Below are 14,064 nucleotides of genomic sequence, written 5' to 3'. Positions count from 1 at the left end.
ACTTGTTCAGAGCGTGTCCCCTTCTGTAAACTGATACTGGTACGTACACCAATCACCACTGTCCCTATAAGACTGTAGGACAGAGCATGTACCACACACATGATGAGCAGCTACCCAGATGTCTGAGCTGAATCCATACAAGAAAAGTAAATGGACTCCTAGACTGACATACCTAATAACAGCTCTAGCCAGCTGGGGACAGGATGTCAGAGATTCAAAGGTGAAAATAATCAAGCTAGCTCACTCAAGCAACACATTTAGCCATATCAAAACAAAACAAAGCAAGAAGCTATGATTCAGTAGGCAAACATAAAATAAAATAATACAATACTTATAGATGGCTTGGAGACAACAGTCAATATCAAATCACAGAAAGAAACAGATCATGATCACTTCAACAAGCTCTCAGAAGTGTTTTCCTGGAATTACTGGATGCAGAATACAAAAGATAAATATACAGAGCCCTTCAAGACATCAGGAAGGAAATCACACAATACTCAGAACAAGCCAAGGAACACACAGATAAAGAAGTTGAAGAAATTAAAAAGATTATTCAGGTATATAATGAAAAGCTTAATAAGGTGTAAAGATCCATAGAAAGACATCAATCAGAAATTCAGAAGACTAACAATAAAATTACAGAATTAGACAATTCAATAGAAAATCAGAGGAGCAGAATTGAGCAAGTGGAAGGCAGAATTTGTGAACTTGAAGATAAAGCACTTGCACCAATATATTTGAGGAAAAATCAGAAAAAAAGAATTTTAAAAAAAGGAAGAAACTTCAAGAATCATATGGCACTCTATCAAGAGAAATAAGCTACAAGTGATTGGAGTACAAGAACAGGGAGGGATAACAGAAAATACAGAGACAATTGTTGAAGATTTGTTGGCAGAAAACTCCCCAGATATAGTGAAAGATGACAAGATAACCATCCCAGATGCTCATCGAACTCCACATAAGGTAGATTTTAAAAGAAAATCACCAAGACATATTATAATCAAACTTGCCAAAACCAAAGATAAACAGAGAATTATAAGAGCAGCTAGGGATAAATGAAAAGTCACCTATAAGAATAAACTAGGACTACTTGGGAGAAACCATGCAGGCAAGAAGGAAATGGGATGACCTATATAAACCACTGAAGGAAAACAATTGCCAGCCAAGAATCATATATCCAACAAACTGTCTCTCAAATATATAGGTGAAATTAGGACATTTCCAGATAAACAGAAGTTTAGTGAACTCGTAAAAACCAAACCAAAGCCACAAGAAATAATAAAGGGAGTACTTTGGTTAGAAAATCAATAATATCAGTTATCAAACCAAGTATAGAACACTGGGCAGAGCAATCACATATCAACCCAGACAGGGAAGTCACAAAAATAAATCAAGATAAAAAAAAAAAAACAGGAAAACAGCGATGTTATTATGTAAACGAAGACAACATTAAAACAAAGAGGGAGTAAGAAATGAAATCATAGATCTTTCACATGGAGAGGAAGACCAGGCGATATAAAGAAATAAACAGTTTAAATTCAGAAAAATAGGGGTAAATAATAAGATAACAACAAAGGAGACAAACTACCCTACACATCAAAATAAAATACAAGAAACAGAGACTCAGCAGAAACAAAATCAACAAAGAATAAGAGGAAAAGACAATATATAAAAATAAACTACTCAGCACAAAAAATTAAGTGGGAAAACGAAACTGTCTACAAACACAAAAAAGGACATCAAAATGATGGCCTTAAATTCATACCTACCCATAATTACCCTGAATGTAAATGGACTAAATGCACCAATAAAGAGATAGAGAGAGGCAGAATGGATTAAAAAAAAAAAGCATCCACCTATATGTTGCCTACAAGAGACACACCTTAAACTTAGAGACACAAACAAATTAAAACTCAAAGGATGGGAAAAAAATATATTGAGCAAACAACAATCAAAAAAGAGCATGAGTTGCAATATTAATTTCTGACAAAATAGACTTTAAAGTTAAAACCACCACAAAGGATAAGGAAGGACATTATATAATCATTAAAGTGATGATATACCATGAGGATATACACATATTAAATATTTATGCACCCAATGACAGGGCTGCAAGTTACATAAAACAAACTCTAACAGCATTGAAAAGCAAGATAGACAGCTCCACAATTATAGTAGAAGTCTTCCACACACGACTTTTGGTGAAGGACATGACATCCAGAAAGAAGCTGAACAAAGACAAGGAAGATCTAAATGCCACAATCAACCAAATTGACGTTATAGACATATACAGAACACTCCACCCAATGGCAGTCAAGCACACTTTCTTTTCTAGTGCACATGGAACATTGTGTAGAATAGACAACATATTAGGTCATAAAGCAAGCCTAAGCAGAATCCAAAACATTGACACATCACAAAGCATCTTCTCTGATCATAGGCCATGAAAGTAGAAATCAATAACAGAAAACACAGGGAAAAGAAACCCAACTCTCGGAAACTGAACAACACCCTGCTCAAAACGACAGGGTTATAGAAGACATTAAGGAAAAAGAAGAACAAAGTGGGAAGCCTTACACTATCTGATTTTAGAACCTATTATACCACCACAGTAGTCAAAAACAGTCTGGTACTGCTACAACAACAGATACATAGACCAATGGAACAAAATTGAGAATCCAGACACAAATCCATCCACCTATGAGCAGCTGTTATTCAACAAAGGCCCAAAGTCTGTTAAATGGGGAAAAGACAGTCTCTTTAACAAATGCTGCTGGTATGATGGGATACCCCTCTACAAAAAAATGAAACAAGACCCATACCTCACACCATGCACAAAAACGAACTCAAAATGTTTCAAAGACCTAAATATAAAATCTGAAACAATAAAGATCATGGAAAAAAAATAGGGACAACGTTAGGAGCCCTAATACGTGGCATAAACACTATACGAAACATTACTACCGGTGCAGAAGAGAAACTAGATAACTGGGAGCTCCTAAAAATCAAACACCTATACTCATCCAAAGACTTCACCAAAATGGTAAAAAGGTTACCTACAGATTGGGAGAAAGTTTTTAGCTATGATATTTCTGCTCAGTGCCTGATCTCTGAAATCTACATGATACTGTAAAAACTCAACAACAAAAAGACAACCCAATTAAAAAATAGGCAAAAAATATGAACAGGCACTTCACTAAAGAAGACATTCAGGTAGCTAACAGATACATGAGGAAATGCTCGAGATCATTAGCCATTAGAGAAGTGCAAATCAAAACTACAATGAGATTCCATTTCACCCCAAAAAGCCTGGCATCAATCCAAAAAACACAAAATAATAAATGTTGGAGAAGTTGTGGAGAGACTGGAACACTTATACACTGCTGGTGGGAATGTAAAATGGTACAACCACTTTGGAAGTCAATTTGGAGTTTCCTTAAAAAGCTAGAAAAAGAACTACCATACGATCCAGCAATCCCAGTCTTTGGAATATATCCTAGAGAAATAAGAGCCTTTACATGAACTGATATATGCACACCCATGTTCATTGCAGCAACGTTTACAATAGGAAAAAGATGGAAGCAACCAAGGTGCCCATCAACAGATGTATGGATAAATAAATTATGGTATATTCACACAATGGAATACTATGTATTGATAAAGAACAGTGATGAATCTGTGAAACATTTCATAAAGTAGAGGAATCTGGAAGGCATTATGCTAAGTGAAATTAGTCAGTTGCAAAAGGACAAATTTGTATAAGACCACTATTATAAGAACTCGAGAAATAGTTTAAACAGAAAAGATGGTTGATGGTTTTGATGGTTACCAGAGGGTGGAGGGAGGGAGGGACGGAGAGGGGTATTAACTAATTAAATACTAGATAAGAACTATTTTAGGTGAAGGGAAAGACAACACACAGTACAGGAGAGGTCAGCACAGCTGGACTAAACCAGAAGTAAAGAAGTTCCCTGAATAAACTGAATGCTTTGAAGGCCAGCGTAGCAGGGGCAGGGGTTTGGGTACCATGGTTTCGGGGGACTTCTATTCAATTGGCATAATATAATCTATTAAGAAAACACTCTGCATCCCACGTTGGACAATGGCATCCGGGGTATTAAAAGCTAGCAAGCAGCCATCTAAGATGCATCAGTTGGTCTCAACTCCACTGGAGTAAAGGAGAATGAAGAACACCAAAGACACAGTGCAGTTATGAGCCCAAGAGACAGAAAGGGCCACATAAACCAGAGACTACATCAGCCTGAGACCTGAAGAACTATATGGTGCCCGGCTACAACTGATAACTGCCCTGACAGGGAACACAACAGAGAACTCCTAAGGGAGCAGGAGAGCAGCAGGATGCAGACCCCAAATTCTCGTAAAAAGACCAGACCTAATGATCTGACTGAGACTAGAAACATCCTGGTCATCATGGTCCGCAGAACTTCTCTTAGCCCGAGACAGGAACCATTCCCAATACCAACTCTTCAGACAGGGATTGGACTGGACAATGGGACAGAAAATGATACTGGTGAAGAATGAGCTTTTTGGATCAAGTAGACACATGAGACTATGTTGGCATCTCCTGTCTGGAGGGGAGATGAGAGGGCAGAGGGGGTCAGGAGCTGGCTGAATGGACATGAAAATAGAGAGTGGAGGAAACTTAAAGCACAATAAAAATTAAAAAAAAAAAGGACACTAGTTATCTGCAGAGGATGGCAGGGCTTTGCTCCAAAATCCGAAGGGTCTTCACTGTGATTCACCAAGCGGGGCTTGCCATAGACTTCAAACAACATCTCTATCTGCCACTGCCACTTCAAGCACCATTGAATCAGCTGGATCACATGGCCCCAGTGGCAGAGCAGCTTGCATAGCAGCCTGAGACTGTTGCAGGGCCTTCTCTTGTTCTGGGCCCCACTCAAAACTAGCAGCTTTTCGAATCACTTGATAAACAGGCTGGAGTAGCACACCCAGTTGAGTAATATGTTGCCTCCAAAATCCAGAGAGGCCCACTAGGCTTTTTGCCTTCTTTTTAGTTATGGGAACAGCCAGATGAAATAACTTATTCTTCACTTTAGAGGGAATATCTTGACATGCCCCCACCACTGGACCCCTAGAAATTTCACTGGGGAGGAAGGTGCCTGAATTTTTGTGGGAATAATTTCCCACCCTCTAGCATGCAAATGTCTTACCAATAAGTCCAGAGTCATTGGCACTTCTTCCTTACTAGGTCCAGTCAACATAATGTCAATCATTGTGATGGACCAGTGTGATGCCTCACGGAAGGGAAAGGCGATCAAGTCCCCTATGGACTAAATTATGACATAGGGCTGGAGGGTTCACGCAGCCCTGAGGTAGGCAAATGAAAGTGCATTGTTGGCCTTGCCAGGTGAAGGTAAACTGTTTGTGATGGTCCTTTGAAACAGGTATGGAGAAAAAGGCATTAGCCAGATCAATAGCTGTATACCAGGTACAAGTATATGTATTAATTTGCTCAAACAATGAAACTACATCTGAAACAGTGGCTGCAATTGAAGTCACCACCTGGCTAAGTTTTTGATAATCCACTGTCATTCTCCAAGATTCATCTGTTTTTTGCACAGACCACATAGGCTAGTTGAATGGGAATGTGGTGGGAATCACTACCCCTGCATCCTTCAAGTCCTTCATGGTGGCAGTAATCTCTGCAATCCCTCCAGGAATGTGGTATTGCTTTTTTTGTTTACTATTTTCCTAGGTAGGGGCAGTTCTAATGGCTTCCACTTGTCTTTTCCTACCGTAATAGTCTTACTCCATTCGTCAGGGATCCAAGGTGAGGGTTCTGCCAGTTGCTCAGTGTATCTATTCCAGTTATGCTTTCCTGAACCAAGGAAATCACTACAGGATGGGTTTGGGGACCCACTGTACCTACTGTGAGATGGACATGAGCCAAGACTCCGTTAATAACTTGACCTCTATATGCCCCCACTCTGACTAATGGGCCACAGTGACTTTTTGTGTCTCCTGAATTTAGTGTCAGTTCAGAGCCAGTATCCAGTACTCCCCAAAAAGTCTGATTATTTCCTTTTCCCCAATGAACAGTCACTCTGATAAAAGTCCATAGGTCCCTTTGAGGAAGCCTGGGAGAGAAGTTAACAGTATAAATTTTTGGCAGTGTGTTGGAGTCCCTCCTCAAGTAGACACGGTCTCCCCTTCATTCAAGGGGTTCTGGGTCTTTAAACTTGCTCAAGTCTTGGAATTGATTGGGGGATGGTGACTCTCTATTCTGTTGATTCGAGTTAGACTGCTGTTCACATGACCTAGAATTCATTCATTTGTACAGATCAATATTTAGCACATTTCCTATCTATTTCACTCTTAGGGACACCACAACTAAGTAGCCAAAGCCATCAGTCCATACAAGTCAGACTATTCTGATTATTGCTTTGACTCCACTGTCAATTACTAGAACCATGCCCATGTTGTCTTTGTCGACTCAGGGGTCCTACCACCAATTTGTTTACCACCAATTTATATCAAGGCCAGTGTGGCTACAGCTGAGTGAATGAAGGTGGTGATAAGAAGCATATATCTCTAATATGTACACTTTTATGTAAAATTATGTACATGTACTATAGTATAAATTTTTACATTACAAAATATGCACAAAAATACCAATTGTAAAAAGATAAACTAATAGAAGCAGGAGTTTAGTATTTTCTTCCCACAACACAGCAGATTATTTTATGCCTCACTTCACTGGAGTGCACATACATTACTTTGCAGACTATTACTTTAATCATTGGAAAACAAAGGTATGACTTAACACCATAAAGTTACACCCATGATCTCTACCGAACATGCAAAAAATTTATTCTAAGCTGTAACAATTTTTTCAGTACAGCCTGATGATGCTTAATTTCTCTACCTTAGCATCAGCAATGAGCACCCAGAATAAAGGAGTTACAATGATGTGGCAAATTTAAATATCAAGGTTATAAAAATTGTTATTATTTCTTGAGTGCTACACTGATTAGTCATTGTACTAGGTATTGAACATTCCTTATTTTATTTAATCCTTATACCAGTCCTGCATCGAGGGCATTCCTCTGATTTTACAGATGAGGAACCAAAGACTCAGAGGAACGATCTGAAATGTATTGTCCAAGATTGCAAAGCTGGTAAACGGTAAGAACTAGGGATCCAAATTCTGTGCCTCTTCTAACTCACCACCCAGTGGAGGTGGTAAATCCTGTAAATATAATAAGTGGCTGAACAATATCTTTACCCACATTTCTTTAGTGCCAGAATCCATGTCTTTTCCACCAAGACACACAGCCCATCCTAAAGCTAACTGTTTGAGTCCTTCTTTTTCTTCTTCTGCTAAGGGAATGGGGACTGCCAAAGCAGGGCCAATTCATGAGAAAACAGCTACTTTCCACTGTTTCTGGGAAATTTGAGATCCCTTTTAAAAGAGAAGAAAACAGAGTAGGGAGATCACCATCAGCATTAATCTAATAGGAAATGAGTTTAAAGTCATGGGATATAAAGGAGTAAGACCATTCCCATGAATATAGAAAGCCTGTCATAGGCCAAATGGACTGTGAGACAAATTTAGACCTGGACAGAAAACCTTTACTGTAGAACACGCTTGTGGTGGGACTTCGGGGATTCATTAAACCAACAGCTAGTTATTGAAGAGTTATTGTGTAACACTTATTGTGTAACCAGCATCTATTATATGAGGACACTAAATAAAGTTGACCAATTAATTGTGAGCTAATACTATCACATGTTGAATGCCTTCTATGTTCTTAGGGCTTATATATATATAGATACAGATATAGATGTAGAGATAGATATAGAGATGTAGATATATAATCTCTAAACTTTTCAACAATTCTGCAAGGTAGGTATGATTCTATTGCTTTTGCAGATTTGGAAAATGGGGCTCAGTCATGTTCTGATTCCAAAGCTGATGGTTTCTACAAAGCTAAGCTAAGCTAGGACTAGAAATTATTAACTAAATTCCTCACCATGGCTTGCTAGGCAACCAGAATATTGCTTCAACCCTTCTTTCTCTGATAGGAAAGAACTCTTTCTGTAGCTATATTCAGTCCCTAGTTACTAAATGTCACTCCTTTGTTACAACCGAATATCTTTGGCTCTAGTTGGTAGATATCATAGAAGGAGAGATGTGAGCTGTCCTTTTTTATTTTTTTTTAAACCCTACTGTCATCTAGTTGATTCCAACTCAAATTAACCCTATAGGACAGACTAGAACTGCCCCATAAAGTTTCTAAGGCTGTAAATCTTTACAGAAGCAGACTGCCACATCTTTCTCCTACGGAGGATTCAAATCGTCTACGTTTTGGTTAGCAGCTGAGCACGTTAACCACTGCACCACCAGGGATCCTTATTTTTTTAAGGGAATGAGAAAATGAATTAACCTTCCCTTGCTTACAGACTAAAATATAAGTTCAGTGTCTCCTTTCAGTTTTCCCTGGCAGATAAATGGAATGAGTTTTACAGAGTGTACTGAGTTGCTATTTTTCTGAGAACATGTTAGTCTTATGTAAATATACATTGCTTCTCTTTTTCACATGCTAATATTTTCCATTAAAACAAGATCTATGCTCATATTTTTTTGACACAAATCACAGGAAGCTGTTTGAAAACCAAGAACTGGAGAGATTGCAATGCTCTAGTCTTCAGGAAAAATACCATTTATGTGTTGATGTTCTAAACCTCTTATGTTTCCAACGCAGGCCAGGAGTCCTAGGAAGGCAGGCTGACCCTCTTCCTGTCCCTGAATCTCATCAATCCAAATAAATGGAACTCTTTAATTCTCAGTTGAGAGCTCATGTTCATACAGACTCTGACACCAACCAGGGCTTTAGTCTAAAGTCTTAAACGAGGCCACACTTCCATAACTTGATGATTTATAACCCAGTCTGTAATAATAGCAATAACAAAAATAATGTCTACTATATTTTAAGCACTGTGTCAGGCACTGTGGTAGTCCAATCTGTACAGCAACTTGATGAAGTTATTTGTATCCCATTTTTAAAATTTTAACTTTGGTGAAAATATAACAGAAGATACACCCACTTATCAGTATTTACATGTACAATTCAATAACATTGGTTACACCCTTCCCATTGTGTTGCTATTTTTCCTATCTCTACCCATATTGTTTCACTACCGTTATCTTAAACTCACTGCCCCCTAAACTTTTCATCTATGCTTTAGAGTTACTGTTGACTATTTGATCTCATATAGATAATTCTTTAAAAGAGCGCAATACTTATGGCGAATATTCTTTACTAATTTAGTTGTTTAGTTTAAAGATGACTTCAGAGGATAATTTCAATTCATGCTTTGGAGATTTTCTCAAAGGGATAGATTCAAGGGTTCTTCCAGTCCCAATAAGTCCAGTAAGTCTGGATTCTGTAAGAATTTAAAATTCAGTCCCATATTTTCCCTCCTTTGATCAGGATTCATCTATATGTTGTAAATCCTACCTCTATGATGTTAATGAGGTAGGATTGGAAGCAGTTACATTAATGAGGCAGCACTCAATCTACAAGGTTAGGTTGTATCTTAAATCAACCTTTTTTGAGATATGAAAGAGATAATTGAGCACAGAGGAGAAGAACTTCCTACCACCAAGAATGAAGAACCTGGAGGGAAGCACATCCCTTGGACCTGGAGTCCAGGGGAAGATTGATGACAAGGGCCTTCCCCCAGAGCCAAAAAGAGAAAGTCTTCTTTGGAGATGGCATCCTGAATTCAAACTTCTAGCCTCTTAGACTGTGAAAGAATAAATTTCTGTTAATTAAAGCCACTCATTTTCTGTTACAGCAGCACTAAATAACTAAGACCCTAGGATATATTGTTTGAACAGAACAAGGGAATACTGCATTGGTTTACAATCAGGAAAGGTGTGTATCAGGGTTATATACTTTCACCATGCTTATTAAATCTGTATGCTGAGCAAAGAATCTGAGAAGCTGGACTATATAAAGAAGAACATGGCATCAGGATTAGAGGAAGAGTCATTGATAACCTGCAATATGCAGATTACACAACCTTGCTTGCTGAAAGTGAAGAGGACTTGAAGCACTTCCTGATGAAGATCAAACACTACAGCCTTCAGTATGGATTATACATCAACACAAAGAAAACAAACAAACAATGATGCATTGCATTGGGCAAATCTGCTGCAAAAGACCTCTTTAAAATGATTTAAAAAAAAAAAACAAAGATATCACTTTAAGGACTTAGGTGCACCTGACCCAAGCCATGGTCTTTTCAATTGTCTTATATGCATGTGAAAGCTGGACAATGGATAAGGAAGACTGAAGAAAAATTGATGTCTTTGAAATATGGTGTTGGTGAGGAATATTGAATATACCATGGACTGCCAGAAGAACAAACAAATCTGTCTTGAAAGATGTACAACCAGAATGCACCTTAGAAGCAAGGATGGCAAGACTTCATCTCACATACTTTGGACACGTTATCAGGAGGGTACAGGCCTTGGAGAAGGACATCATGCTTGGTAAAGGAGAGGGTCATCAAAAAAGAGTTAGACCCTCAAGGAGATGGATTGATACTTTGGCTGCAACAATGGGCTCAAGCATAACAACAATTGTGAAGATAGTGCAGGACCGGGCAGTGTTTTTTCTGTTGTACATAGAGTTGCTTTGAGTCAGAACTGATGCGACAGCACCTGACAACAACAATGGTATTTCTATTTCTAGCTCTTTAAAAAAGCTTTTATTGTTTTCCAAAATAGTTGCACCATTTTGCATTCCCACCAGCAGCACATCTCCTGACTCATTTTTATGTTTCTTTGTATTTTGTTTTTTTAGTGCCAGTAGTGTTGGGGTGATATGGTATCTCATTGTTGTTTTGATTTGCATTTCTCTAATGGCTAAAAAAAAAAAAAAAAATTTTTTTTTTTTAATGGCTAGCTATCAGGAGCATTCCCTTATGTGTCTGGTAGCTGTCTGAAGGTCTTCTTTGGTGAATTATCTGTTATATCCTTTGCCCATTTTTAAATTTGATTATTTGTCTTTTTGTTGCTGAGGTGTGGAAGTATTCTACAGATTTTAAAGATTTGACCCTTGTCAGATATGTCACAGTAAAAAAAAAAAAATCCCATTCTGTATGTTCTCTTTTTGCTCTTTTGGCAGAGTCTTTTGATGAGTGTGTTTAATTTTTATGAGCTCCCAGTTATCTAGTTTATCTTCTGGTATTTGCGCATTGTTAGTTATGCTTTGCATTCTGTTTATGGCATGTTTTAGGGCCCCTAGCATTGTCCCAATTTTTTCATCCATGATACATATCGTTTTAGTTTTAATATTTAGGTGCTTAATCCATTTTGAGTTAGTTTTTGTGTATGGTGTGAGATATGGGTCCTGTTTCATATTTTTTTACAGATGGACATCCAGTTTTGCCAGCATCATTTGTTAAAAAGAGTGTCTTTTCCCCAATTAATAGATTTTGGTCCTTTGCAAAGATCAGCTGACCATAGGTGGATGAATTTACCTCTGAGTTCTCAATTCTGTTCCATTGGTCTGTGTGTTTGTAGTTGTACAAGTACCAGGCTGTTTTGACTACCATGACTGTATAATAGGTTCTGAGATCAGGTAGTGTGAGGCCTCCTACTTTGTTCTTTTTTGTCAACAATGCTTTACTTATCCAGGGCCTCTTTCCTTCTCATATGAAGTTAGTGATTATTTTTTCCATCTCTTTAAAGAATGCTGTTGACATTTGGATCAGGATTGCATTGTGTTTGTAGATTGCTTTGGGTAGAATTAGAAACCCTGGTGATGTAGTGGTTAAGAGCTCTGCTGCTAACCAAAAGGTTGGCAACTGGAATCTATCAGGCACTCCTTGGAAACTCTATGAGGCAGCTCTGCTCTGTCCTGTAGCGTCTCTATGAGTCAGAATCAACTCGACAGCAACAGGTTTAGGTTTTTGGTTTGGACAGAATTGACAATTTCACAATAATGAGTCTTCCTATCTATCAGCATGGTATGTTTTTTCATTTATATAGGTCTCTTTTGTTTTTTTAACAACAGTATTTTGTAGGGATTTTTTTTTTTTTTGCTTAGATTTTTTACTTCCTTGTTTAGATTTATTCTTATTGTGTCTTTTTAGGGGCTATTATAAATGGAATTTTTTTCCTGATTTCCTTTTCAAAGTTTTTTTGTTGGTGTATAGGAGTCCAACTGATTTTTGTATGTTGATCTTGTGTCCTGCTACTCTGATGAATATTTTTATTAATTCCAATAGTTTTGTTGTGGAGTCCTTGGTGTTCTCTGTGTACAGTATCATATCATTTGTGAATAGGGATAGTTTTACTTCTTCCTTTCCAAATTGGATGCCCTTTACTTCTTTTTCTTACCTTATTGCTCTAGCTACGATTTCCAGCACAATGTTAAACAAGAGTCTTGATAAAGGGTATTCTTGTATTGTTCCTGTTCTCAGGGGCAATGCTTTTAGCTTCTATCCATGGAGAACAATGTTGGTTATTGGTTTTGTATTAAAAAAAAAAAGAACCTTGACGAGATGGCGCAGGCCAGAAAATGTTTCATTCTGTTGAACAGAAATGTCGATATGAGTGAGAACTGACTAGACAGCACCTAACAACAACAAAGGAGTGGAATTGCTGGGTCATATGGTAGTTCTGTTTTTAGTTTCTTGAGGAATCTTCATATAGTTTTTCACAACAGTTGCACTATTTTGCATTCCCACCAGCAACAGATAAGGGTTTTGATCTCCCCATGTCCAACCAACATTTGTTATTTTCTTTTGTTGTTGTTTGTTTGTTTTAATCATTGCCGTTGTAGTAGGGGTAGGTGTTGCTTCATTGTAGTTTTGATTTTCATCACTGTAATGACTTATGATGATGACCATCTTTATATGTGTTTGTTGGCTGCTTGAATGTCTTCTTCGGTGAAGTGTCTCTTCATGTCTGTTGCCCATATTTTTACGGGGTTGTCTTTTTGTTGTTAAGTTGTAGAAGTTTTATATATATTTTAGATATTAGATATTACACCCTTATTATATATATCATTACAAAAGAGTTTTTCCCAGTCTTTAGATAGTCTTTTCGTGAATGTTGGTATTTAATTTTTATGAGGATCAATTATTTTATCGTCTTCTGCTCATGAATTCATTGTGTTTGATAATCTATCATTAAAAAAATTAGACTCCATAGCTTTGCCCCTATATTTTCTTCTAAGAACTTTAAGGTTTTAGATTTATCATTTAGGACCTTGATCCATTTTAAATTAGTTTTGTGTATGGTGTGAGGTATGGATCTTGCTTCATTTTTCTGCACCTGGAAATCCAATTTTGCCAGCACCCTTTGTTGAAGAGACTGAGTATAATGTTGGCAGTTGGTTTTTCATAGTGTCCTTAATCATACTGAGGAACTTCTTTGTTATTCCCAACTCATTGAGAGTTTTTATCAAGAAAGGGTGTTGGATTTTATCAAACGTCTTTTCTGCATCAATAGAGATGACCATGTGGTTCTTTTTCTTTGTTTTATTAATGTGGTGTATTAAATTCATAGATTTTGTAATGTTGAACCATTCTTCCATTCCTAGAATAAATCCCAGATATGGACTTTTTTCTGGATTCTCAATTTTATTTCATTGGTCTATGTGTCTATCATTAAACAAATACTAGCCTGTTTTTATTACCGTAGCTGTGTAATATGTTTTGAAGCTGGTAAGTGTGAAGCCTCTCACTTTGTTCTTCTTCAAAATTATCTAGGCTATTTGGGGCCTCTTGCCTTTCCATATAAATTTAAAGATTAGTGTTTCTGTTTCTGTAAAAAAAATTGCTGTTGGAATTTTGACCATGATTGTGTTGAATCTATACATTGCTTTGGGTAGTATTGATATCTTGACTATATTAAGTCTTCCAGTTTATGAACAGACTGCCTTTCCATCTATTTAGGTTTGCTTTAGTCTCTTTTCACAGTGTTTTATAATTTTTGTTGTGTAAGTCTTTCACATCCCAGGGTAAATTTATTCCTAGGTATGTTATTCTCTTAGATGCTAT

The sequence above is a fragment of the Elephas maximus genome, chromosome X (genome assembly GCF_024166365.1).
Source record: "Elephas maximus indicus isolate mEleMax1 chromosome X, mEleMax1 primary haplotype, whole genome shotgun sequence".
NCBI lineage: Eukaryota > Metazoa > Chordata > Mammalia > Proboscidea > Elephantidae > Elephas > Elephas maximus.
Note: the sequence above shows the minus strand (reverse complement) of the source record.